Raw genomic sequence first — 26,143 nt, 5'->3', positions numbered from 1 at the left:
GGGCTGGTCCCTGCTGTCTGACACGGAGTGTCTTTCAGATCCTCCTCACAGTGAAGCTGAACCAGAGGTTATGTTTTTCCTGGTATGTTTGCATTTGTTAGATTTGCAGTCTTAGCCATGAAGGGACTGTGATAGAAACAAAAAAAGGCTTTTTTTATGTGATTCTCTGATGCTCCTGCAATGCTTGTTGCCCCAGGGTTCCTCTATAGCTGAGTTACCTTCTTTTCCAGTTTCTGTAGCTAGAAAGGGACACATTTCTGTGACCAGGATGGAGAGACTGATACAAATACTTGGCTAATGAACATTTGTCAGCTAAGAAAAATGCATTCCAACTTCCCTGTTAATGAAAGGTGTACATGGAGGGACTATAATGCTAAACACAAGACCAGGAGAGAAAACAGCTGAATTCATTTTCCTAGTGCTGCAAACCTCCTGGGATTTTTGGGAAGGGCAGCTGAACCACGACCTTCATCATACCACGTTGTCCTCCCTATCGGTAAAATAAGGATAAAACTATTAGTTCTGGCTGCCTGGATGGTAAACTGACTGGCAGGGCACATTCCCTTGACTCTGTGTGCCAGCTGTACTGAGCAGAGCATCTCTCTCCTCTTATCTCTTGGCCAGTTCCAGAGAATTGTCATGGAATTAACACGTCCTGCCCCACAGTCTTGAGAACAGCAGCCACATCCCTCAGCAAACAACTCCAAAAGGCCTTGACAGTTCAGTAATTGCCTCTGCTGTCTGGCTTTTAAGAAATGAAGTGAAACTTAAATGGGAGTTCTGCAAAGTTTGATAGCCCTTCCACTCCGCTGGAATCATTCATGGTGGGCGTTCAAGCTTCCAGCCTAATGGGGATTTGTGAGAAGGCATCAACTCAGAAAAAAGTGTCAACAGCACCACAGGTCAGACAAGGACATATTATTATGCACCTTTGAAAACACAGCCAGACTTCACATCTCAGCCCAGCATGCAGCAATCATTAGTCACCCTGCATAATCCTCTTGACCTATTTTTTTTTTTTTTCCTTTCACAGTGGTTACATTTGAAAATATTGTCTAGAGCTGGTTGGGCCCACACAAAGTTGTTAATTGGGAGCTGTCTAGTTAAGGGGTAACACAGAGGCAAAGTTCAACACAGAGTGCTCAGCGCCCCAGGCTGCAGCACTGAGCATTCCCAGGGAGGTGGTGGCCAGGAGACCCAGGAGGCACCAGTATGCACAGAAACTTTATTCCTGTTGCTTCCAAAAGGGGCTGGTCACCTGGGTGTTTGGCTTATCTGGAATTAAGGGTTTGACAGGATCTGGCCCAGCGGGAGGGTTGGAATGTGAGAAGCACTAATCACATATAGGAGTAGCAAGACACAGGTTGGAACAATGGGCCAGCCAAGAAAAGCCTGCCCATACATCTCCATCCCAGAGAGCTGGGTGGGCATGGCCCTTGTCATCAGGGGATTTTTAAAGGGTTGCCACCCCCGTGGTTTCTCCCTGAGGCTGGTCCCAAAGATGTGTGGAGCAGCACAGCTCCCACGCTCTGTGCACTGGGGCTCTCACTCAGCACCATCTCACAGCAGGCTGCTCTCCCCTGTCCTGGAGGGACAAGTGTAGGGTGGCTCCCTGCACAGGTGGGGAGATGTGGAAATGGTCTGCAAACTTGGTACCTCAGAGGCTTGTAACTTCCAAGATTTATTCCACATATCTGATAAATTCCTGAAGGCTGCGGCCACAGTTATGTAGATGAAGGAATTAGCATAAAAACTATTTACAATACTTATTCCATTATTATACTACCAAAGCGCTTCACAGGCTCTAATGAATTCCTGTTGCAGCTTCTCTGGGAGCTATAAAATTGTTATTCATCCAAGTCTGAAGAAGATAAATTGAGCTGTTCAGTGGTAAGGCCCAGGTTGGTGGCAGAGTCAGACTGGTTTCCAGAAGAGCCAGGTGACTACAAACCACTGAGGTCACAGATGTCCATCATCGAGTGGGAACAGGTACCTGTGTCTCATCTGATGCCCTGTCTGCTGGCCCAGCTTTTATATCTGAGCATCTATAACATTCAGCAGTCCTTTTTTGCATGTAGGTGGAATTTGATACTAAATTTCACAGGCTGATAATTTTCCAGAGTGCTTTTTCCTTGTTCCTCTGTCTACAGAATCCAGCCAAATGAAAGGCAGAGCAGAGCAGGGCTCCGTTGCCTCAGCCAGGGAAAGGATCAAAGCTCTGGCTGGGATGGTGCTGAAGGCATGTGCCTCTCTTGCCTACCTGCAGTAGGTTATGAAGCTGCTGTCCTGGCAAGGTTGGTAGGTGTCAAATCTACTTTATAAAAACAGGCAAGGGTGGCATTCTAAGTTTGCTGCACCCCTGCACTAAAGGCATGTTCTAACTGATTGTGTCAGGCTGTGTTCTGCCAGAAGGAGCTAGTGCTGGAAGTCTTGCCTCTCCCTGTCACATCGGCCTTTCTGCCTGTTCCTGGTGTCTCATGTGCTGTTACCCTCCAGTCCCTGCAGGCATCTGTAAAATCACAAGGCTTGATCTGGAGCTGATGCTCCCAAAATGTGGTGCCTGCACTGCCAAACAGAGGGGTCAGAGATTGCTTCTCTCCCCCTGTAAGGCTCCTTGTTGTCAGGAGTGGTGCATTGAGTGTATTTGAGGGATTTGCAGGTAGGGTCTAACTTGGTTCTTGCTCTTGGTGAAGTTGTTTCCTTGTCTATTCTTGACCTTCTGTGACAGGACAGGGCTGTCAGTCTGTCCTGCATATTTCTACCTTCATTAAATCCCTGGGTACTGAGAGTGCTACTGTCTGTGCTCATTTAGGGATTTAGGGCAGAAGTGCTTTATGCTGCCATCATCATCCTGTAAGGAGCAAAGAACAAATGCAGTGGATTCCCTAGATCCAGGATAATCATATCTTGACAGCATACTAATTAATCTTCTTGTAATCAGGTAATTCTTGCCCATGTAGCTGCCTAATTACTATTTAGTAGCTCAGACTGCAGTATGCAAATAACCAATATTTTCAAGCAGTGGTTTTAAGGAGTGGAACACAGTGGGCTGTGACTCCTGGTGTAACTCCTCTGTCTTCCTTGAATTGCTCCTGGGATTAATTTGGTCCCCCAATTTCCTTTAGTCTACAGAGCCACCCAGCAGCCGTAATTGTTGCCATATTGGCAATGAGGAAAGAGTGTGCCCAGCTCCACTGCTCAGTGCCACGGGCTGAGCTGCTGCACTGCTGATAATGTGCTCAGAAGTACATCCATATGTTGGCTCCCTGGGAGCTCTTCCTAACCCAGCAGATTATAAACTAATGAGCTTGAGCCATACTTTGGAGACCAATATACAAGAGTGTGCTGAATGTCTCCGTGGTAAAAAGTTACTTGTAAGCCAGGGACGACAGCAAAGATAAAAATTACAATTGCTTAACATTCATATCTTGAGATTGTTTTCACCTCTGCCTCCAGCTGATTCCCTGCTGGATTAGTTGGGTTTCCCAATGTTTGTGGTGTGTCCTGACTATGTGTGTGCATGCATATGTGAGTCCCAATTCTATCCAGACAAAAATTTACACTCGTTCAAAAATTTTAACTGCATTTGGAAGAGCAGCAGGAACTTCACAATATTAATCTCTGATGTTTCATAAAAATAGGCTTTTGTATGGGGATAGTTAAAGCAAGACAGGCCTTCTCTGGTGTGGCTTTACCAGTGTAAAAATGATTTAGTGTTTCAGTACCATTCTCATATGTGAAAGAAATGAGTGAAAGCTGACATAAGGCACTTTCCCACTTGCAGAGCTGCCTCTTGGGCTGGAAACATTATCTAGATGCTTGTGTTTTGGGTTGTTGTTAGCTCTATCCCATAATACCTGTGTCCAAGCTATAAAACTAATCCTCAAGACATCAGTGCCCAGCTCAAACAGCACGTGTACACCTGCCACGATGCTGGCTGTGGACACACTGATAATTTGATATCTCCCATTTTTTTAAAGCTGTTTGATCCTACCAAAGAGGTGACTTCGTGTCTTGGTGTCAGGTTTACCCCAGACAAGCTGCAGCAATTCTCCCATGCATTTTACTGCTCACTGGTACCCAGCTGCCTCTGGATGTATTTGCTGCATGATTACACCTTCAGTGTCCAGATGACCAGACCTTTGCCCAAACCAGCCTGAGAGTGGCCTTACAAACTGGCTCTGAGGAACTGGAGTGTGTTTGATTTTCCTTGGCTTGTTTGCTTTCCATTATCTGTCTTCATGGTGATAAAGAATGCTGCTGTTGACCTCAGAAGTTCCCTGGCTTTGCTGTGTGGAAGACACAAAAGGAGGAACGATGGTCCCAGTGGATGCCTCGTGGAGCTTCTCCCCAGAGAAGCCAAGAGGAGGGAAGAAGTGTGGACCACATAAATAGAGGGGACTCTCCAAGAACATGTGCTGAAATAAAAGCAGCTAAAAATAGTCTCCGAGGCTAAATGTGAATCATCTGGAGAGCAACTAGCAAAAGTTTCTGCAAGAAAATCCTGAAAGGAGGAGGCCAAGCTTTCAGAAGCAATCATGGAAGCTGGAAGCAAATAGTCTTCCTGTGAAAAACTGCCACTTCCAGGATGTGCTGGTTATGCTGAGGCTCAGTCTCACTCTCACCGGTGCAGTTTTTGGCTAAGTCTCCCTCAGGATGGGGTTCTTCTCCCAGATTTTGATCATGTTTCAAGAACTGGAACTCCAGCAAGTGGAATCAGGCTTTGTTAGAACAGCCAGTCCACGGAATGTCTCCCTTTCTGCATGGTCAGGCAGTTCCCCGAAACACGGCAAGGTGGTAAAACCTTTTTAAAAACAGTGAGTTCCCTTTGCACCCCTTCTTCCAGTGCAAAGGCTTATCCCTTCCTCTCTTCCCTCAGCCATTCATCCTTCCCTCTTTGCCAGCTCTAATCTGCTCCTGGGAGTTACCGGAGCTCTTTCCAATGCAACACGTTTAATCCCAAATTGAAAAGTCTTTGTGAGCCGAGGCCTCAGTGTAATGTGGTGAATGTCTGAGATGCAGAGAGGGATCAAGGTGGCTTCTTAGTTACCAGCAGTTAACACAGCCTATTGTGGTTGGTTTAATTGCCATTTATACGTGTCTTTGTGCCTCCTACTCGGAAGGAGCGTGAGCTGGAAATGAGGCGGCGCGTAAATAGCTGCGGTTCTGCCGTGGCACCAGGCGAGGCTTCAGCTATAGAGCAGCCACAGCGTGCTCTGACAGGCATTGAGGAGCAGCCGAAGCCTTTCTGCCGGACAATGCCGGGCCACAAAAGCAGCATTAGGGCCAGCAGCCCCGAGCTAGGCGGGAGTAGCTGATCCCAGATGTATCCCGAGGCTTTCCAGAGCCGCACGCACCGGTTTGGAACAGGACACGGCCGTCCCACAGCCTGCACTGCTGTGCCAGGAGCGGGGACTGACCTGTCACAGGGCTGTGGAGCAACCCTGGACCTCACCTCTGCTCTCCACCTGGGCCATGCTTTTCCTCGGGGTGTCTTTCGGCTTCTCGTTTTGCGATGGCATTTCTAGCTGAGACGCTCAGTAGAGTAGAGTGCCAAATTCAGCAGTGAAGCTGCTTTCTGTCAGACTTGAAATGTCCGTAAAATGCTGATTTTGACAACTTGGCTCAGGGAAAAGGAAATTATGTGCAAATTTCAGAGCATCTCTCACTTCGATGCCTTTCAAGAGTAGAAAGCTTCGGTTTCATTTTGACTGGATTTTTAACAGATATGTTTAATCACAACATAAACATTTAAGAAACACTTAAAGGAACTGATTGACCCCGGCTTTTAAAAAAATCTTTCTAGTGATAATTTTCACGTTTTCCTTTAATTATTTTCGAGAGTATCAAAATTTCTCTTTCAAAATTCCAATTTGCAGCCCCGGGGCTGTCGAAAGACAGGGCAGCTACCCAACAAAGCAGTCTAGGAATATATGGGAACTATATTTCATCAGAAATTGTTCTTTTCCACTCAGAAGACGGATGACTAATGTGTGGTGCTTTTCCACTGGCTGTTAACAATGCATTTAGTTTTTCCTGACGTGTTTAGAAGAATGCGACAAGAGCCCCGAGGCATCTTCTAACAAAGAAACGTATCACTTGGCGTTCTCACAGCGAACTGAGGCTTTTCTGGGTTACACAGTCAAAACCAGGTAGTGGGTGTAACTTCCATTACCCACCAGAAAGGAAACAGAAGGAAACAGTCTGATAAAACCGTGGTGTTTTATTAAGCAAATGTTCCCATGTAAGGCCAGGAGATTGCTGCCTGCTGAATTTATTCCAGACTTCTGGCCTGCTTTTTAAAGCGTGAAACAGATAAGGAGTTAATTTACCTTCTCAGATTTAGACCTTCTGAAAGATTCATGAATGGGAGAAATACAATTTTAATCGTGCTCAGCTTATTTGATTGTAATCTCTGCCAGTCTTTGCCGTGGAGTGTGGAGCCCTTCCCTCTGGGTTCACACCCAGGCACATCCCATCCTAACTCCGGGGGAGAACTGGCTCCTGCCCTGGCCTGGGGGACACTCCGTGCCAGCCTTGCTGTGGAGCTGGGCAGACCCATCCTCTGTCTCAGCCTGCTGAGGAGTAAGAAATAACATTTCTTTGGGTTTTGATGTCTCCAGGCAAGCTCCAAATGCAGAGCTGCTGAATTAAGGAGCTGTACACTCTGCTGTATTCTGAAATTTTATGGAGAGACAGATGATCATCTTCTTGGCAGAACTATTTGTGCTTAATCTCTTGAGGGCTGAGTGATGAAGCTGGTTGAAGGCTGCACACCCCAGGGCTCAGTGCAAATGCAGTGCCAGGGGCAGGCAGAGGAGCAGTTTGTTCTCCTTTGGAAACGTGTTTCTGGGAGTACAGAGAAGTGTGAAAACTCAGATGCAAACCCAGAGTTATCTTCCCTCACTAATTCTGTGACCTCATTGTCTCCTTTTGCTTCCCAGTCTCCCTTACAACACTACTATTTGAAGTCAGGCCCTACTGGGAAGGTGTATTTAGCTGGCTTACTCCAGCCACACTACACATGGCCTTGTATGAGGAGTTAATTTTAAGTAACTTCCACACCCATAATGGTAACTGTAGGAGGAAAGAGGAGGATTAAAAGTATATCCTCCCTGAAAACTCCAACCTTTTAAACGTTTCACCCTTCCCACTTTGAGCAACCCTCATTAGCAAAACTAAGGGTTCATAAATTTCCATTGTTGCAGAAATCTGAATGTTAGGAGTTCACCTAGTTTATGATTAACTAATAGAAAAGGGCAGGAAGTGTTGTTATTATACCATTAGAAATTGAAAGATACTGAAAAATGTTGCCTACCCCAACTCAAGAAGTCATTTGCAGAACTGCTTGTGAGATAGAGGAAAAAATGGGGAAAAAATCTGCCAGATGAGTCATACTGATAATTTTAAAATGCTTTGATCTGACTCCCATAACGTAAACATTTTTATTGAAATCCACTTACCTGTGGAAGCGAAGATTAATGTTGAACAAGGAAGCTGGAGTGCATTTAGCTGTAACAGAGGAGCAATGGAAAATGGGATTCTAAAATGCCTATTCATCTCTTCTGGTTTTGCACAGGCTTGTGTGAGCTCTGTGAACCTCTTCCATCTTAACACCTCTAAGATATGAAATAGCTATCAGCACAATTAACGTGTTATGAAAGGGACAACAAATTCAAAAGGGTGAGAGCCCAAAATGACACCAGTTGTACTGGTTTGAGAGGCAGCACAGAGGTGGTGTGTTTTTAGATAGATACTTTGGCTTCTGAGACCCTGGTGGTCTAGCGGTAAAGGCGCCGCGCTATCACCGCGGAGACCCGGGTTCGATTCCCGGTCAGGGCCACTCCCGGGCAGGTGGGGCTCGTTAGCCCTTAAAGGCAACCCACCTACGTCCTAAGGACCTCGCTGCCACTGTCCAAGCTCGCTTGGCCCCGGCAGATGAACCTTAGGATTAAAGGGTGGGCTCAGTTCCGCGCACACTGTGTCTCACCTAAAAAATCCAATGCGCAGGCTGGAAGGTGGAAAGACCTTCCCCGGATCTTCGCTCGCGAAGACTGGCCATTACTTTGGCTTCTGCTGCGCTTGAGACTTCAGTTTTCCTCCTATTTCTTGCTCTCTGCAACTGCACACATCTTGTGTTTTGGACTGTGAGACCTTTGGGATAGACCTTGGCATCAGGAGACCTGGCTGTCCAGGACCTGTTACCATAATGCAAAAGTTTAGTCATGTGTGTTGCTGCAGCAGCTGATTCTGTGAATTCCCTGTGTTTCCATCAACTACAGAGGCTAAAATTTTGGTGAAGCAGATTGTTACAGTTGCTCAGAAATAACTGATTCCACTGCAGGCTTCAATCCCGCCACTGTTTCTGTGATCTCTGAGCAGCTCAAAGCAGGGGGGTGAGACAGAAAACTCATTTATTTAAAAAAAAATTAACATAGCTGGTTACAATTCCAGACAGAAAATGTTGTGTTAATAAGCAATATTCCAGAGTGATGAGAGCACTTCATGGAGGTTTATCTTTACCTGAATCAAAGGAACTGGTGCTGTTCGCAGCTCCGTGTGATGCCCGTGGCCGTGCTGAAAGGAGCATTTGATTAGGAATGCCTTGGCCAGGGCGAGATCTGGAGGCTTTGGAGTCTGCCCCGGGTGTCTTGGCAACGATACACAGTTGAGAGCCCTCATCAGCACAGACACAGCGTGTCCCAGGTCTGGCTTCACATCCCACTCGTACGCGGCAAGAGGGAAAACTTTGCTGCTACCGAGACGGGCTTTGGAGACACCGCAGCTCCCTCAGAGAACTCCACAGCCCTTCCCAGTAAGTAGAATTTTAAATTAAGGGATGATAAGTTTTCTTCCCTCAGTAGTCATCTTTTGTTTACGCGGGGCTGTGGATCAGGAATGTAAATCAGGCGAAAAGTTAAAATATTCAGAAGTCTGCTTTCAGTTAGCGTGAAACTGCTCTAACCAGCCATTAATTAGGTGGTGTGGGATTGAAGGAGATGAGTTTTAGAAAGCGTTATAGGCTGGGAAAGCAGAGGCTGAGCCTTCCCCCTTTGTCAGCATTGTGTGTGCAGTGCTACCTACAGCAGAGCCGGCGCTGTGGGCTCGGCAGCAATCCCTGCACGGCTGATGCAACAGGGAGCCCTTCCCACTCCCTGTGCTCCGAAGGCAGAGCCTGTGACAAAGCAGGTTTGAAGATGAGAACTTGAGCTGTTCTGGTTTTTTCTAAGATGTCTGTTTTCTTGTGCAGAAGTGGGCTGTGCCGTGAGGTCTCGTTCCCTCTGAGGTTTTCCGCTTTCTGAAGTGTTTCGTGTTTGCTTTTAGCGGAGTGAAAAGGCGTGGCTGTGGGATACCTGGAGAGGTGTTGCAAGCCAGAGGAGAGGGTACATTGTGGCTGTATGACTGGTTTAGGATAGGGGTGTCTGAGTCCATCTCCAGCCTCTGTCACAGCCTCTCAGCACGGCCTCGGGGAAGGAGCTGATCTCGCTGTGCACTGTTAAACAGCCCACTCAGAGCCTTCTCTCCCTGGCATGTGACGTCCCTGCGTGGGCTGGCCCGGCGTGGGTGGGCATGACTGGCTGGTCTGGTGCTCATGGCAACCTCTCCCCGTGCCTGTGATGCAAACAGCAGCCACTGCAGGTATTGCTGCATGCAGGGCACAGGCAGGGCACATCCTGTGATGGAGCAGATTCCTGGGAAGGACCTGTTAGCACCCGGAACGTGTTTCCAGGCATGTTCAAACACCTGGAACATACCTGAAACACACCTGGAATGCCTTGAACTTGACTGAACACAACCAGAATATAACAGAAACACATCTATAACACGGCTGGAACACACCTAAAACCCACCTGGAGTGCACCTGGAATGTAGGAACACACATACCTGGAACACAGCTGAAACACACCTGGAACCTACCTAGACCAGAACACATTTCACTGCCCAATTCACTGTAAAACTGGTTTCCTACAAGGCTGCTTAGGGATTCCTAACCCATTTTTTCACCTAAGAGAGAAATGGGATATTTAATTAACAGAAAGCAGCATGGATGTCATTTGTTCATTCCAGGTCCCCACAAAATGTGGTGTTTCCTGTTTGATTCCCCCATTTATCTCAGCAAATGTGCTCCGTGAGGAGATTGTCCACAAGTAGGGAGCAAGTCCCTTTCCCTCTGCACCTTCCTCCTCCCTCATGGAACGTGTTAATGTGTGTTAAATAAAGCCTCAGTGTTGGGCAGCTCCAGCTTGGACTCATCTGATGAGTCTTTAGGCCTCCCTATCTCTGTCTTTCTGGCCTTTATCTTCCCCCTCCTTCCTTTCTGTTCCTTCCTCTATTCTCCAGTAGCAGTGGCACCTAATTAGGTCATGGATTGTTTCCTGCTCAGAACCTTTCAGGAGGTTTTGCAGTAGCTGTGGGGTTTGTTACTCAAGGCACTTGTTCTGCCTGCCCAGCTTTCCTGCTTGGTGCCTCTCTTAACTGCTCCAATACTGAAATATTTCTTACTCGCAGGACTGTGGCAGTAAAAGCCATGTTAGTTCCATAACAAGCTGCTACTGACTCCTCGGGGAGCTCCCAAAGAAACATTTTACTCTGAGATGAATCTGCTTTTCTGCATTCCCTACTGTTTTATTAATAAGACTATTTTCATGAGAAGAGGATTCTCACATGGAGCCGCCTGCAGCTTCAGCTGCTGCTCCTCCCTGGAGCCCAAGCACGGCCTCCCACTGGCACAAGCTGTTGGGATCCACATCTGGGTAACAACACACATGGTGCTGCTTTCAGGGCAGGACTAGCAGAATTGGGGTTTTTTGTATCTCTAACCAAAATCTAGGGAACACCAGATACACCCAATTCAATCTGCAGCCAGGAGTCTGTGACAGGATGGGCTGGGACTAGATGCAGACCTTGCAGTGGGTATTTATAGGAGATTCCTACCTCCTTTCCTTGAAAATACCAATTGTCTTCTGTTCTCTAATCCTACCTTTGAAACAAGCGGTTTATTATATGGTCCTAAATTATGGTTGTGAATATTCCTAATAGTTGTGTAAATACCCAGACATTGGAGGGGGAAAAAAACAAACAAACAAACATATGAAAGAAAGGCTGATAATTCAGAATGATTAAAGAGATTTCAGCTTTGCTTCAGAGTTAATTGAGAGCAAAGGCTGTTGCCCCCTTACTGCACAAATTTCAATTAGGCAGAGCTGGTCACAGTGGCTGAATCTTTCCAGTAACAATTTGTTAAGGGAAATCTTTCCTGTTTCAATCACTGAACCTTATTAAATGAGTTTCATACAATGTTTTAGTGGTTGCCTTTCTTCACGCCCAGCTAAAGCTTTTTCGTAGCAATCAGTGGCAACAGAATTTGCACACTGGAAATGACAGGACTGGCTTTGCCTGGCCATGTGCTGCATTAGAGACTGTCCAGAAATCTTTATTCTGTGCTCTGCTGTGTAAAAGAGGGGCAGGTGGTGCTTCCAGCTTCTTCACCAAGCAAGGTACCAGTGCATCCAGGTGAGGTGGTGGTGCCTGAGTAAATGTTTCACATGGAATGTTTTGTAACACTTTTCAAAGTGAAGGTCGCAAATGGTTGTGGAGGGGTCACCTTGGATGGCTTTTTCACTGTGACATTTTCTGCCATTGCTTGCTAAATGTGGCTCAGCAAGAGTGGAGAGATGCTGGAAGATGGGAAATGGATGAGGAACACAGAAAGCTGCATAGAAAGCAAAGGAGGTAAATCTAAATTGGGGGGCAGTTTCTCAGGGCACTCAGGATGTCCCAGATCTGAGCACCACTCCTGTCTCCAGAAATCTCCCAAGGTAGCTTATCCAGTAAACTTCCTGGACTAGGACATAACATCTCTTCTGTGGTGCATTTCTGCTCACATTTGTGTCCAAGGTTTGTTGTGTCACCTCTGATTTTTTTTGAGATTCACTTCTCATTCCTTAATCAGCTCAAGCACTTAAAGCCAGTGGGCATTTGGAGTAAGTCAAGAGTTTTGAGCTCAGCCTCTCCTGCTGTCTGAAGTTGAAATGGCTCAGCCTCAGGAACTCCTTGAGATACCCTTTTTAAGCAGGACATCCTGTAAGGCTTACATGGAAATAACAACTGTCTTGATAATTTTAATTTTTTTTTTTTTGCTTCATATCCCTGTCCCATCTGCCAGCAGCACGTGAGAAATCAGGGATGCAGGCTGACCTCCTGGAGGAAAAGGCATGCATGCTGCCAGGGAAGCAGACCTCAGGTCTTTACAGAAGGAAGTGTCACATTACCAGCTGATTAAACAGGTCTGGCAGAGCCTAAAGCATTGAGCCCGAAGCAGTAACACAATAACTGTCCTGAGAGGAGCTGTGTGACCCTTGGGGTGTTCCCAGGTGGCTTCCTGCAGTGTCTGCAGCCTCAAAGGAGAGTCCCCTGGGTGTTGTGCATTCCTCTGGGTTTGGGGAGTAGAAACACAGTTGTTGGACTTTCGAGAAGGGACTGAGGGGAGAACTGGTCACACAGCTCAGAGCCTGCTCAGGCCATTTAAAGGCTCTGACTGGGGTACCTTTAGCTCCAGCTGCTCAGGCAGCCTGAGAAGCCCAGCAAACTGCAGCTGGGTGGTGTTCACATCCCACACGGGGCTGTGGAGCCAAGTGCCAGGAGGGCCCCTGTGCTGCAGCCCCCGTGCAGGATGTGTCTGTGCTCACCTGCAGCCCCTGTCTCCTGGCTGCCTGTGCCCAGAGTTGTGTGGTGCTGCTGTGTCTCCTGGAGGGGCTGTGCCACATCTGTGTGATTGCCTGGAGTATGCTGGGTTTTTAGAGTGGCATTAAATGTCTGTGTTCAGGCAGCTGAAGCCGTTCAGTCCCGCTGGACACCAGGTGGGAGTGACAGATGACTGATCCATCCTTGGGCTGTCAGTGCTGCTTCTGCCTGCCTGGGGCTGTGCCACCGGGAAGGAAACAGGGAGCAGACACCCCACATCAGGGATAATTGACAGCAGGGGCCCTACACGGACACTGCAATTATTTCCTTCATTTTCCTTTTTGTCTAATTGTAAGATGTGTGATTGCCATGGGGGGGACCACCTACTGTTTTACTGTGATTTGAGAAAGCCTTTGAACTCGTTTCTTTTGTGCTCTGGTCACCCAAATGTAAAACAGAAGCAATTAAAACATGGGAGAATTGAAAAGGTCTGGAAGATGGACATGAAAGGCTGGGCTGAGCATCCTTGGGGCCAGCTCCACAAGGGGGGTGGAGGAGAGGGAGGACAGGTTTATCTTTGGAGTGAAGGGCTCTTTTCCCCTGAGAATTGCATGAGTTCTTACACCAGACTTGCAGCTTCCACGCTGTTTCCAGGCAGAGCAGTTGTGTCTGCAGGACAGGTACAAATGCCAGCTCTTCTGGCAGAGCTGACACTCAGCCACAGATCTGAAGCATTTGCTGTGTGTCTGTGGCTACTCACCAGTGCATGAAAATGACAAAATGCACAAAGAACATTTATCTTCTGTGAGCCTGGAGGACAGAAGTTATTCCTGGCAAGGAGGAACTGGCAGCATTCAGAAAGTTGTAGGAGCAAAGTGGTCTGGTAGGACACACTTTCTGTTTCCCCTTAAGCTTGGTGGCCGAAGGGCACCAGAAATTTCCTACCTGGAGGAACTCTCATGGTCAGCACTGTCCCCAGGCAGGGCACAGGTTGATTAAACCAACAGAGATGCTCATGAAACAGAAGCGATTAAAGGGTGGGAAGAAGGTGTCTGAACACCTTTAACAGCACAGCCTCTCTCTGTCAGATTTTTTTGCAGTGGAATAGCAGTAGCTACTCTTCCTTTTCCTGCAAGTGTTATGAAATGACACTGATTGTGTCCAAGCTGTGTTGCCCTCAATCTTCCTCCCTTGTTCTCCTGTGCCTGCCCTGCAGCACCAGACAGCACCTCCAAAAGGCCACTTACTGAGCAAAGATTCTCCTGGGTGATTTGGGGAGTTCAGTGCAGCTGTTTATCCACAGAACAGCAGCACTGCAGGTGAGCAGCACAGAGCCAGCTGTGCAGGCCCCCTCTGCAGTAACCCCAGGTTTGCCCATGTCCTTTCTGGTGCTCTCTGTATAAAAATGAGCTCCTGTTGGAATAAACTCATGGTATGGAGAAACTATTGCATCGATCCCAGAAGGAACCACAATCCCCAGACGTGACACTCCGACTGCTTCCAGTTAAACACACTCGGTAGGTCTGTTTTACGTCACCTGGCATTTGTCAAACCTGTCACAGTTTATGTTTGCCACAGTGTTCTTTTGGGAACCATTAAGGTTGGATGTGTAACCTGGGGAAAAGGCCACGGGACTCAGATTCAAAATATTTGCATTGCCTACAGCCAAGTTTCACAGCGTGGCAAGGGCGTTGCACTGCCTTGGGCTGTTGGAGGTGTTGGTGTAGGGAATTAAAGACAGAAGGTGATTGGGACCCCCTGCACGTGTTGGTCTGTGCTCCTGAGGCTTAGATTGCTTACAACCTCACTGCTGCCCAGTTTTTACTATGAAAAATAACAACGAAAGATTTGACTTTGTATTAAAGACATTTGCATTTGAGATGTTTACAGTACAGAGCCAGGTCCTCCTACTTAACTGTATCATGACTCAGTCCAGTCATTTCAGTAGCAAAGCCTGATTCTGAGTTGATTTACACTGGAGTAATTCCAGGTTAGCTGAGATACAACCACGGAGCAATCACAGTTATAAAAATATTGTTGAGTGCTGGGAGAGAAATAAGGGAAGGTGGAAGGACAGGCTGAAAGAACTGGTGACTGTGTATCTGCACACTCAGCCTCTCAACTGGAGCATTGTGGGTTTGTGTCAAAGCGGGAAGTTTGACAAAAAGTGCTGATTAAGACCAGGCTACTATCCCAGAGCAGACTAAAAATACATTTCATTTGTCATTGTGAACATTTGCACTTATTAATAGACAATACTAAAAAAACCCTCCAGTTCCATCTGTTGCAGTTTCTGATTCAGGCACTGTATGTTCAGGGGATTTGGCAGGTTTTTAAAAATCTCTGCCTTGGGGAAGATTTTTTTGCTGATTTTAAAATGATGACAGCGTTTTTCTGAAGTTTGTTAAAAACACTTCACTTGTTTGGGTCAATAAATCAGGACCAAATTCTCCCTGTAACACCCACTGCATTGAGCAGTGGCTGAGGAGCACTGAGATCAGAACTGGACATGAGTGATGAATCCAGCCTTATATCAGCATATTCAGTCAGGAATTTAGCCTCCCCTTATCAGTACATCAAGGACTTGAGTAAAACAGAGAGATCGTGTCCGAGGTGAATGATTAATAACGGTCATTTTGGATAAGACAGGGAATACAAGATTTATGTGCTGGGAAATCTGTAAGAAAAAAAGACCCTTAAATTTTTCAGCCTGATCACAGGACATCAGCGTTCTGGGACATGAATCTAAAAGGCAGTGTGTGCATCTGGTTCTTAAATAATTATCTTCGTATGAGTGCTAGCTCGGTGTGGAATGGAAGGGGCTGTAAACTGCAGCCCTGCAGTGTGTCACAGAGCCAAAGGGAATCTCTGCATGTGACCCTTCCAGCCCCTTGCAGGGAGGGACAGGGCACTGCCACTGTGGCTTTGAGGAGCCTGTGGTGGTATTAAAGCTGTGTTGTTCCAGGCAGGGAATGTGTTTGAGGGTGAGCATCTCCTGTCAGTAGTTCCCATGCTGGTGACTGGTTTGTGCTGGTGACTGACAGCTGTGATAATGAGGTTATTGTGAGGAGGCAATCAGTGCACAGAAATGTTTTTATGTCTTATGGTCTGGGATCTTGGGCTTTTTTTGTGTCCCGAGAGGCTCTGTCTCTAGCTGGCTGGGCCAGAGCAAAGGGCAGAACATGAAATGACTGTACAAGAAAAATCCCTCTTGCCTCCTCATCTGTGTTAGGTGGCTGGTTTGTCATAGCCCTTGTAGAGCTGTTTGCTGTGCTATCAAGACAAGAGTTTTCTAAGCATTTTTATGTTCCTTTGAAGTGAAAATACCTGGAGAGCAAAGTGAGTCCATTAGTCCCTATGGACAACTGGGGGTTCAGAGATGCTCCATTTCTGGGTGAGTCCCCTTTGCTGCTCACTCTCTCCATTTTCCCTGAACTCTGTTGACTTAACTCCAGGTTTTCATGCTGACCCTCTCCTTATTATGCATCTGTGAGCTGCAAAAAAACCCAAAACATCCCCAAACCAGAAATGGCTATCAGCTCCTGTCTCTCAGGGACAAGATTAAAATCCAGCAAAATGAAATGTCATGGAAAGCATTGAGTTGTCATTTCTGTGATGCCACAGAAAATTGACTTGCTGTCTCTTGCTGCTGCAGTGCAGAGCTGATGGAAGTACCTGACTTGCTAGATTTCAGTATGAATGGGGATGGGTGATGAATAGGAACCACAAATCACAAAGCTAAAGCTAATGTGCTAGGGATGGTCCGGGTTGGAAATTGGATCGTTTTGATGTCTGTACTGAGTCGTTAAGGGTAGAATTCGTGTTTCAGGTGATAAGACTGTCTATGTGTGACTTATAAATTAAAGTCTGTATGTTTCTTACTGAGATTGGACTTCCCCCTGTAATATCCAACCATGGCTCTGAAATGCTTTGTAGGGATTACTTGTAGAAAGTAGTGGGGGTTTTCCATCCATATGTTAATATTTTAGTGGTTGCTATTTTTTTTAGCCACATCCAAGAATGAGAACTCTGTTTCTGGATAGAACTGATGATTGAGCCTATTCCTGACATTCTGCATGACCTAAGATCCTAAACTCAAAAGTAATCCTGAACCAGGCACATACAAATGTGCAGCAGCTGCAACTTGGACTGAAATGATTTTATTAATATTACTTACTGAAAGGTGCTTACCCTGGCAAGGCAGCTCCTCTGCTCACAACTGGGGCAGTGACTCTTGGTCAGAAGGAAGTGGAAACATCTGGTTCCTCATTTGGTGATGCAAAGAGCCAGGAGTCTGCCAAAAAGTGAAAGATTGGGGCCGCAGCAGCTGAGTGAACTGCAGAGTCACAGGAACCAGACCAGTTCACGTCTCTCTCGTATCCATGGAGACCCAGGGACTGCAGGGGCTGGGATGCTGGGGTCTGTCACACTGTGCTGTCACCAGGTGACAGGGGAGGATGGAGCTCAGCTGGTGGGGAGGGCCCTGCAGTGCTCACTGCCAGATCCCTGTGAGAAGGCAGAGTCCAGGCAGAGCTGCACCTTAACCTGGTGGAAAGGGTCACACACGGCAGACAGTTCAGCTCCTGCGCTTTGCAACCTTCTCATCCTTCTGTTAAACAGCTCCCCACTTGGCCTGCATGGAGAGACCACAGCTGGCAGTGCCAGGGGCTGAGTCAAGGCCCCCTTGTTCCCCATGGGTGTTTTCCCTGGTGACAGCCAGTTCCTGGTGTTGGTGGCACTGGGCTGGAGGACCAGCTCTGCTTAAGGAGTCCCATTCCTAGGTATGTGCTACAGGAAGATGGCACTGGACTGATGAGACAGAAAAGGTGAACGGCCTCAGCTGCAATTTTCCAAACAAATGAAACTTTGATCTGCAATGTAATTTAAGTGATATAAATCATATACAGTCTGGGGCCTGAGGTGTATCAGGGCTCTCAGCTAAAAAGCATTTCCCATGGCACGGTTTGGTGTCTTTCAGGAATAACAAATGAAAAAGGCTTTCTTTAAACTTCCATATCACTCCTCTCCCTGTGTTTTGTTGTCTTTCCTTACTGTAGACCTTCCTCATCCACCTCTAAAAACTGGGGCTGGAGACAGGAGCTTGTGTTGGGCAGACCTGTGTGCTGAGCCAGGAGGGCACTTCTGAGGCCCCCTGTGAAAGAGATCATGAGATGAAGCAGAAAATAACATCTGTATTGCACTAAAGTCAACAGTTTGACAGAGGAGTTTTCTTTTGAGGTAGAAAAGTGTCCATTTTAGAATAGAAGAGGGAGGATCAAATATATCCTGCAAGCTGTGATCCATCATTGTAAGTTGCATGGTCATGTTATCAGTCTAAACACTGTCCTGGATTTGCAAATCTCTGTAAGCACAGATGTGCTGTGGGCACAGTGGGCTCATTGTCCAAATAAAAATTGAAGGGAGGTCTGGAGTGATGTCTCGTCGTATAAATGTGGCTGCTAAAAGCAAATTCTCCCAGCAAGGAAGTGCAGATTGTTTCTGTTATTGATTGCCACGGTCTCTGCTTCATTGGGACCACATGGCCCACGCTGTTTTTGTAGCTGTCCTTTATTAAAAGTGACAAAGAAGTATCAGCGTTTGAAAAGATGAGTCTTGAGAGTCCCCTGGGCGGCGTTTTCATGCTGTAAAGTGATACTGGCACATTTGATCCACAGATGCTTTTAACACAGTGATAAAACAAAAGCTTCCCTTCCCAGGGTGGTCTTCTACACTGCAAAGCTTTCTGGGTTTTTTTCCATGCTTAATGGGCCAGACCCCAAGAAGTGGAGAGAACCTGCAATTCTCCCCACCTTAAACTCTGCTCTAAGGATTTGGTCCTGTTTGTAAAGGCAGGGAGGGTTCCTATGTGTATAGTTCTTTAAGATATACTTTGCTGCTTCATCAAAGGCTCATAATGTGTTTTACATTCACATGGGTTATCTGTGCTGGTTTTCAGTATTCCTGAGACTGGTAAGTTGGAAAGCTTTCATCCTTTCTGGTGACCAGCATTCACAGTCCCTGCTCCTGCCCTGTTCTTGTACCTGGCTTTGTAAGAAGCCAGTCAGAGCTCTGTTTGAACACACAAACCAGAAGATTTTTGTTTTGGCATTATGTTTGAAGATACCTAAAAAAATTTAGATCTGAGACATTTCAGACTAGGACCTATCATGAGTGGAAATGTTTGGCCTCAATCTGTCTGTGCAACAGCTCCTGATCTGTGAAATGGGAATACCATCTTCTCTCATTTCGAAGAGACTCTATGAAGATAAATTAATCGTTGCAGAGCACTCAGATGTCAGAGTGATGAACACCACAGAAAAGCTTGGGGGGAAATAAATAGTTCTGTCTACAGAGCAGGCTGTTAGTAGTAGCCATAAATAAGACATGAAGCTGCACTTTGATCAAGAGACTAAAGCAGATATTGAATAGTTGCTGATAAACTGAGCACCATCCAGCCTGTGTCCTGAACACATCCAGACCAGGGGGAAGTAGCGTGTGATTGTGTGATTAAAGAGATGTGTTAATGCAAACAAGCCATAGGACCAGAATGTTGCACCCCTGAGCTCAGTGCAGCCTTTCCCTTGCTTCAGGATGTTCTGTTCTGCAGCCTTGCTCTTAGAATGTGTCATGAGAGAAATATTAGCCATGGTGAGCATGAATTATTCTTGTCCTGGACAGCTGATTCTTTTCCTTGGTTTAAGCTCTGGAGTGGCTCAGGGATGCTCACCCTTTCCTTGCCATCTTCTGTGCTCTTACCTGCAAAGTGAACATGTCCTTGCCCTCAGTCTGCACAGCCCTCCCAGCCCTTTCCAAAGGACAGGCTATTTCAAGTATTTTTCACTTGAAATTGCTCACATAGCCTATTGTTTTATTTTATTCCTTATTATTAGGCATTTTGACAAGGGCTACATAGAATAGATTTTGTGTCTGGCACATTTTTGTAATGTTTTTGACAAAGGTGCTTTAATCATGGATTTATGACTACGGGTATGAAGCACCTTCAGAGCTTGATACAAAAAATGCCAGTGGTACAATTGCAGTGATGAGCAAAAAAGAAACTGCTTTTCAGAGGGGAATGCATATCCTGTTCCATTATCTGGCCTTTGGACTTACAGTTCTTGACTACTTGTCCCTCCTGAGGGGTTTTGGAGAGGACCACAGAAAATCTCTCCAAACGCAGTCTCATTAAGCAACTAAAGTGTAACCTACTGACGGCAAAAAGGTTACAAGTAGCTCCTCTCTAGAGACAGCAGTGGGAAAGGCCCCCAAAATGTCTTTGTGCTGTAATTGCATGTCACAGAGTCAGGTCCAGCTTCATTAGAGGCCCAAGGAATTGATGCTAATGGGCCCTCAGCCAGCCCCATCCTGCCTTCGGTGCTCTCGCCTCGCACAGAGCCCTTCTCCTGTGAGCCCCGTTTGACCCGAGCTGTTTGATGTGCTGGCTGCCTGCCCTGCTCCTGAGGGTAGGACACAGGCAGGAGCTCTGCTCTCACTGATGTTAAAGGTCACAGGGAGAGCAGACCCCCCTGGTCTACCCCACGGTGTGGAGTCTGAAGAGCTGGTTCCCTACTTACTAAAATAAGCCTCTCTGCAGACACTTGGGGTCTTGTTTTTTTGGGAGTGGGAGCAGGGGTTGAGCTGAGCCTGCTTCACTCTGAGCAATGTTCCTGTGCAGCTCTAGTTTGGAGCTGACCTCCTCACCCCATCCAGGGATGAAGGGATGGGGAGGGCAGGGAGGAAGCTGCAGAAAGTTCTGGATAGGCTCTGTTGGCTGTAAATGCAGCCTGCTTCTTCCCCCTCTACAGTCTGCATCTCACCAGCTCCACACTTCTCCTGTGCTCATCCTATCTCAGCCTTCTCCCAGCCTCCCCTTCAAACAAGTCATGGGAACAAATTGTAGTCTGGAGTGAGCTCATTCTGCATTCCCTCTGTCCCCTTTTCCCTACCTCAAAGTCTGTCTTTGCCTGTCCTAATTGTAAGGTCTTTGGGGCAGGGACTGTACGCTCCCTGTGTTTCTGCAGAAACTTCATAGCTTAATTAGGGATCAGTCTTGGTTTGTTCTGTCATAATAAAAGGGATTCATAATAATACTTCAGTAATTCTCACCAGTCTTGCTGCATTTCCTTCAAAGGAAGCACTCCAAAACAAGCTGAGAGTAGATGAGATGAAGATCAGGCCAGCTGTAATTACAAGTCTGCGATATCTCATTTTGAAGCAGAGCAGTTACACGCAGTAGTAACTTGGCTGGCTCTTATTGTAGGGGGAAAAACCCTATACAAAAGGTATTTTTACATATGTCTCTGCGAAATAGCCACCAATATTCATCAGAGAGAGCATGATTAAAGGCTCTTGAAGCATGATTGGAGTTGCCAGTTTTCATGAGATAATTAAGATGCAGGTTTGGTATATACATTCCAGTGATCTCATTATCTTCATTATTAATTAGTCTCTGTTCTTCACATTTCAGCTCCAGTTTCTTGTCATTAGGGTGACTCGCCTGTGAGTGATGAGTTAGTGAGATTCAGAGGAGGAATTCTGCCTCTGGAACAGCAGAGGAGGTGGCAGCCTTTGTTCAGAATTGCTCCAGAGAAATTGCGGTGCTTTGCACCAGATCAGCAGGTTGTCCTGCCATAAACCCTTTCAGCAACACACCCTGCCCAGCATTTCCTGGCCAGGAATCCCTGGTTTCAGCAGGGACGCTGGGTGATCCTGGGAATCATCGGATCATGCAATCATAGAATGGTTTGGGTTGGAAGGGACCTTAAGGATCATCTCATTCCAACCCCTCTGCCATTAGACAGTTGTGTATTCAGCAATCTTCCTCTTAGGCACCCAAATACAAATATTTTTCCCAAATTTCCTCTGGCATGCTTCTGCATAGCATTATCTGGCAGTACCAAGCATCCCTTTGCCAGTGTAACCTTCTCTTTCCTTTCCTGTGGTAATGGGGATAAAAGTTTGCTCTCCATTAACAGTTAATTGTCAAGGAACCCAACCTCAAATCCTGGACAGGAGGCAAGAGTGCACAAGGAGTATTTGCAAATACCTCTTTGTAGAAGTAGGCATATGGCAGATGGGATTTAGGGAAAAACAAGGTGAATTAAGATGGAGACTGGGTGTGAAGGAACGCCCTGCCCGTTTTCAGAGGCCAGCTATTAAGGCAGTGGATGAGCACATCTGCCACTGTAGGGCTTTCCTTTGAAAAAGCAGCAATTCTGCTGCTGATGGAGTCACAGAATACCCAAATAACCACGCTCAACAGAGTCTGGGTGTGCAGATCCTATTCACTCAAGCTACTCATGATGCCTGGAGCGTATTTCAGTGTCTGTGGCCATCTGAGCAATTACTAAACCTGCACAAATCCCTCAGCTGCCCGAAATCATGACGAGAGAATAGACTCCAGCCTCAGATGGGAAAAACGTTATCACGCAACATCTCCTCCTGTGGCGCTGACTCAGTGGAGGTGCAGCTGCCAGTGGTACCAGGCTGCTGCCCTGGGCAGACGTGCACCCCTGCTGCTCCTAGGCATGCAGCACTTAAAGGCCTGTGTCACTCCCAAAATTAGTCCTCATCCCTCCAAGAGAAGCCAGTGATAGCCACCCGCCCTCCCTCAGCTGAGCGTGCTCTGCGTTTCCCTTTGTAGGAAACAAATCGTAAGTCATATTAAACAGAAAATTGTCACTTTGCCATGAAATATGTAAAAATAAGGGTTTTGTCTCAATGGAGATCAAAGACAGCTTAGAACAATCTCCACTTAATCAGGCTTAGCTTTAATGAAGTGAGAAATGGACCTGTATTATAGCTAGGGTTATTACTTAATAAAGATTTTATACAGTCGTTCCTTAATAAGCAGTGATTGTCAAAACCCTGGAGGTTTTTAGGACCTTTATGAGGAACACTCCTCTCAGTGAGAGGTTTGTACCTTCTCAGTTTGACAAATGGCAAAGCCCTGGGTAGCAAACTCAGTAGTACATTCAGCTGGTGTCCCACACAGTTGTGCTTATGTTCTTAACATCTCTATTATAACATTCATTTTAACTGCTGCTGCTTTATCTGTTTAATGCTTATTTTATGTTTTGCTCATCACAAGCTATTGCAAGTAGAGCTGTGTTGGTTAATGGTTCTGTTAAGGGTCAGGAACCATTTCACAATATCTGTAATACTGCCTGATCCCTGTAACAATACAAACACTTCTGACTTGCATCTTTCAGGAAACCATTACAAAATGTACTGTGCAGGTAATTATTTTGTTTAAGATTGTTGTTTAGTCTGTAGTGAACCCCTGACATACAACTGTCTCTTTCAAATTGAACACTGAAAGGAAAAGCGGATTTTAGAAGTGCCCTATTTAATAAGCACATGCGGTTGTCTGTCCCCAGATCTGTCTTGTACAAAGTGCTTTCCCGTTCATTTAGATTAATGAATAGAAGGATGTCTGGGAGGTGGTTCTGATCCCTGTTACACCGTTCATTATCAGCTTATCAGCTTCCCAGGAGAGCTCCCAAACAGGAAGGGTCTGGAGCCCCAGTGCCACCGCAGGGAGCCCGGGGTGTGCTGGGCCCTGTGTGTGCAGGGACCAGCCCCGAGCTGAGCCCTGCTGAGTCCCAGTGACCTCCCTGGCCACGAGGGGACAGAGCCTGGACTGGCTGAAGCTGCTCTTCGCTTTCATCTGTTGCTGTTACACCAAACCTAAGGCATCCCCCAGCCTTGCCACGCTTCTCTGCTCAGCAGAGAGGGAATTCTTTTCATTTTCCCTCAGTGAACTGCGCACAGGGTCAAGTTCAGTGATTGCTTTAAGCGTTGCATGTAAGAATCGAGGCTAATGAATTTCATTCTCTTCTTTCACTTTTTGAACTGCAATATTTCACACTTAGCAGTCACTGGCTGTGACGAAAACGAGAGCAGGCTCAGGCAATACCTGGGACATGAGATGTTAAGCTGGTAGATGGGTTTGTGTAGTGGGCTTGTGTCTGCCTGCTTTGGTCTGTTTGTGAGAATTTCCTTATCCCCTGCTTCACTTAATTCTTGGGCCTCTCTGGAAAACACCCTGTCTTTGGACACAGTGAAGTCCAAAAGATTTGAGGACAGAAGTATGAAGTACTTCAATGATCTTTCAGTGATTTACATTTACAGCATCTCTGTTACTCTGTGTATGAGCACTGTTACTAAAGCACACCCTGAAGAGCTTTGCCTCTTTTGAAATACCTGTAGGTAACTTTAAAAACCAGGTTTTGGAATATGGCTGGATCCAATGGCAGGGTAACGACTGGGGATTCTTTCCTTTTCCAAGTGTTTCAGTACCTTAAGGTTGGGAGGGAGGTGCTTGTCTGTGTGTGTGACACAGCAGTGAAAACTGTCACAGTCAGTGAGGACAGGGTTAGGCCTGGACAGGAGTTCTATGTTAATAGTTCTTCTGCCTCAGAGTCCTCTGCTGCAAAGCCACAGAAACAGATTTTCTGTATTTATTTTTTAATTCATTAGCACAGACAGCACAGCAAACACAGTCCTTACGAGGTGTTGCGAAAAAGGAAGTTACACAACTTCGAAGAAGTGAAGTGAATGTAAAATAGCGAAGTCAGTGTGACTGTTCTCAGCCTCTCTGTTTTGCTTCTCTTTATCTTGTAACTAAAGGGATTAAAATCAAGGACAAAACAGACATCACTTCCTAACAGGATCTGTTTTGTGTTGTAGCACACTGAGGGTGTTTTAGCCTGGCACCACCATAAAGGAGAGGCTGTCCCTGTGTTTTATCATCACTCTGTTGTAGGAATGAGAGAACACGAGGCAGGTGAGGTGATCCCCAGTGAACCCTCATGTCCCCAGCGACTGTCCCTGCCTGGGACCTGACAGCCATATCTGCCAGGGCAGGCCCTTCACTTAATCAGGCATCAGAAAACCAAAACTGGTTCTTAAAAATTCCTCTGTTGGTGTTTCAGACGTGTTCCTGCAGACTCACCACCTGCGGGAAAGTTGTCCATGATCCCTGGTGGGTGCAGTGCCTGGAGCAAGGCAGTGCTTTACCTGCCCTCACCCAGATCTACTCTGTGATCTTCTCACTGCAGCCTCCTCCCCACAGAGAACTGGTCTCTGCCCACCATAGGCTTGAGCACTGATATACATACAGATATATACATATATATACACTCAGAATGGGTTGGGTTGGAAAGGACCTTAAAGATCATCTCCTTACAAGCCCCCCTGCTGTGGGCAGGGACACCTTCCACTAGGTCAGGTTGTTCAGAGCCCTGTCCAACCCGGCCTGGAACACTTCCAGGGATGGGACAGCCAGAGCTTGTCTGGGCAACCTGTGTCATGTACACACACATAATTATATAAAAACGTACACATTATATATAAATATATAATTAATGTATATTTTATAAACACATTTGTATATAAACATTATATATAATATGTATATGTGTATATATATAAATATAAATTATATAATATATAGAGACTTACTAAGGTTTTAAGCCACACTTCATTTCTCAGGAACCCCAAGCAGCTTTCCCCTCTCACTAGTAATCATGGCTAATTTTAATTACGAATAATTCTGAGCATCGTCGAATTATTTCTGAGCAAAACCGAGTGCCGCTAAACCCACCAGCGAGGTCGAGCACGCACCGATCCCACCCACCCACTCACCCACCCGAGCACAACATCCGTGGGGGGACGGGGACCCACGGACGGACCCCGCGCTCCGGTGTCGCGGGTACCAAACGCCCGTGGCCGGACCCTCCGCGTCGCTTGGCAACGGCGGGGCGGGGATGCTCCAAGTGTTGCCCGCCCCGCCGCCCCCCGCACTCCGCCCGCCCCCTCTGCGGGGCGGGGACGGGGCGTGGGCACCGCACCGACCTCCCGGCGCCGCGCCAGGTACGGGCAGCACAGAGGAGAGGAGAAGGAGGAAGAAGAAGCGGTGGTTGGTGTCTCCGTGTGGGGTGAGGAGCAAGTTCGCGGTTGTTTGGTTTGTTTTATTTTGGGGGTGGGTGTGAGGTGGCTTCCACGTCGCAGCCTCTGCCCCTCCGGAGCTGCGGCGTCAGGACGGGAGGATTCGTGATGGGAGGGGGATCCGTGAGGCCGCTCGGCGCCGGTGGGGACCGAGGAGCCGGGGAAAAAGCGTCTCTGAGCTTTCCGCTGCGGTATCCGCGTTCTCGTGAAATGCGGGGGGATTGCAGGTAGAGCGAAGGGGAACCCCGCTGGGTTTTTTTTTTTCTTGTTTGCCAAAGGAGAGGTTTTTCGCTCCAGAGTTGTGTGTGTTGGAAGGTTGGGCTCTCAGTGAGCAGGTCCTGGGGATACTGTTCTGTGGGAAAATGCAAAACCATACGTGGCTGTCAGCAGCCATGTGGGGTGAAATGGGGGTGTTGGGGAAGAAGGGGTGTCTTCCTGCGTAGCTGAGCCTCGTAGAGCACTCAGCTCTATCACCTGGAGATGCCCAAATATCTGGGATTTAAACCTT

At 46.9% G+C, this 26,143-nt stretch overlaps 1 protein-coding gene across 3 annotated transcripts in view; it reads left to right on the top strand.

The window, feature by feature from the left end:
* The window catches only part of RAB11FIP4 (RAB11 family interacting protein 4), a 105,337-nt gene that overhangs the window by 56,062 nt on the left and 23,132 nt on the right, over positions 1–26,143 (top strand). Inside the window, exon 1 of one of the 3 annotated variants that reach the window (XM_050319106.1) lies at positions 25,523–25,625. The exons of the other annotated variants lie outside the window; for them this stretch is intronic. The gene's annotated coding sequence lies outside the window, so the exon portion shown is untranslated. Of the gene's footprint in view, positions 1–25,522; positions 25,626–26,143 lie in introns of those variants that run through there. 3 annotated transcript variants of the gene reach the window in all.

The sequence above is a fragment of the Myiozetetes cayanensis genome, unplaced genomic scaffold (genome assembly GCF_022539395.1).
Source record: "Myiozetetes cayanensis isolate MyiCay16 unplaced genomic scaffold, myiCay2020 scf22, whole genome shotgun sequence".
Taxonomy (NCBI): domain Eukaryota; kingdom Metazoa; phylum Chordata; class Aves; order Passeriformes; family Tyrannidae; genus Myiozetetes; species Myiozetetes cayanensis.
Note: the sequence above shows the minus strand (reverse complement) of the source record. Positions and strands in the feature narration are given on the sequence as shown.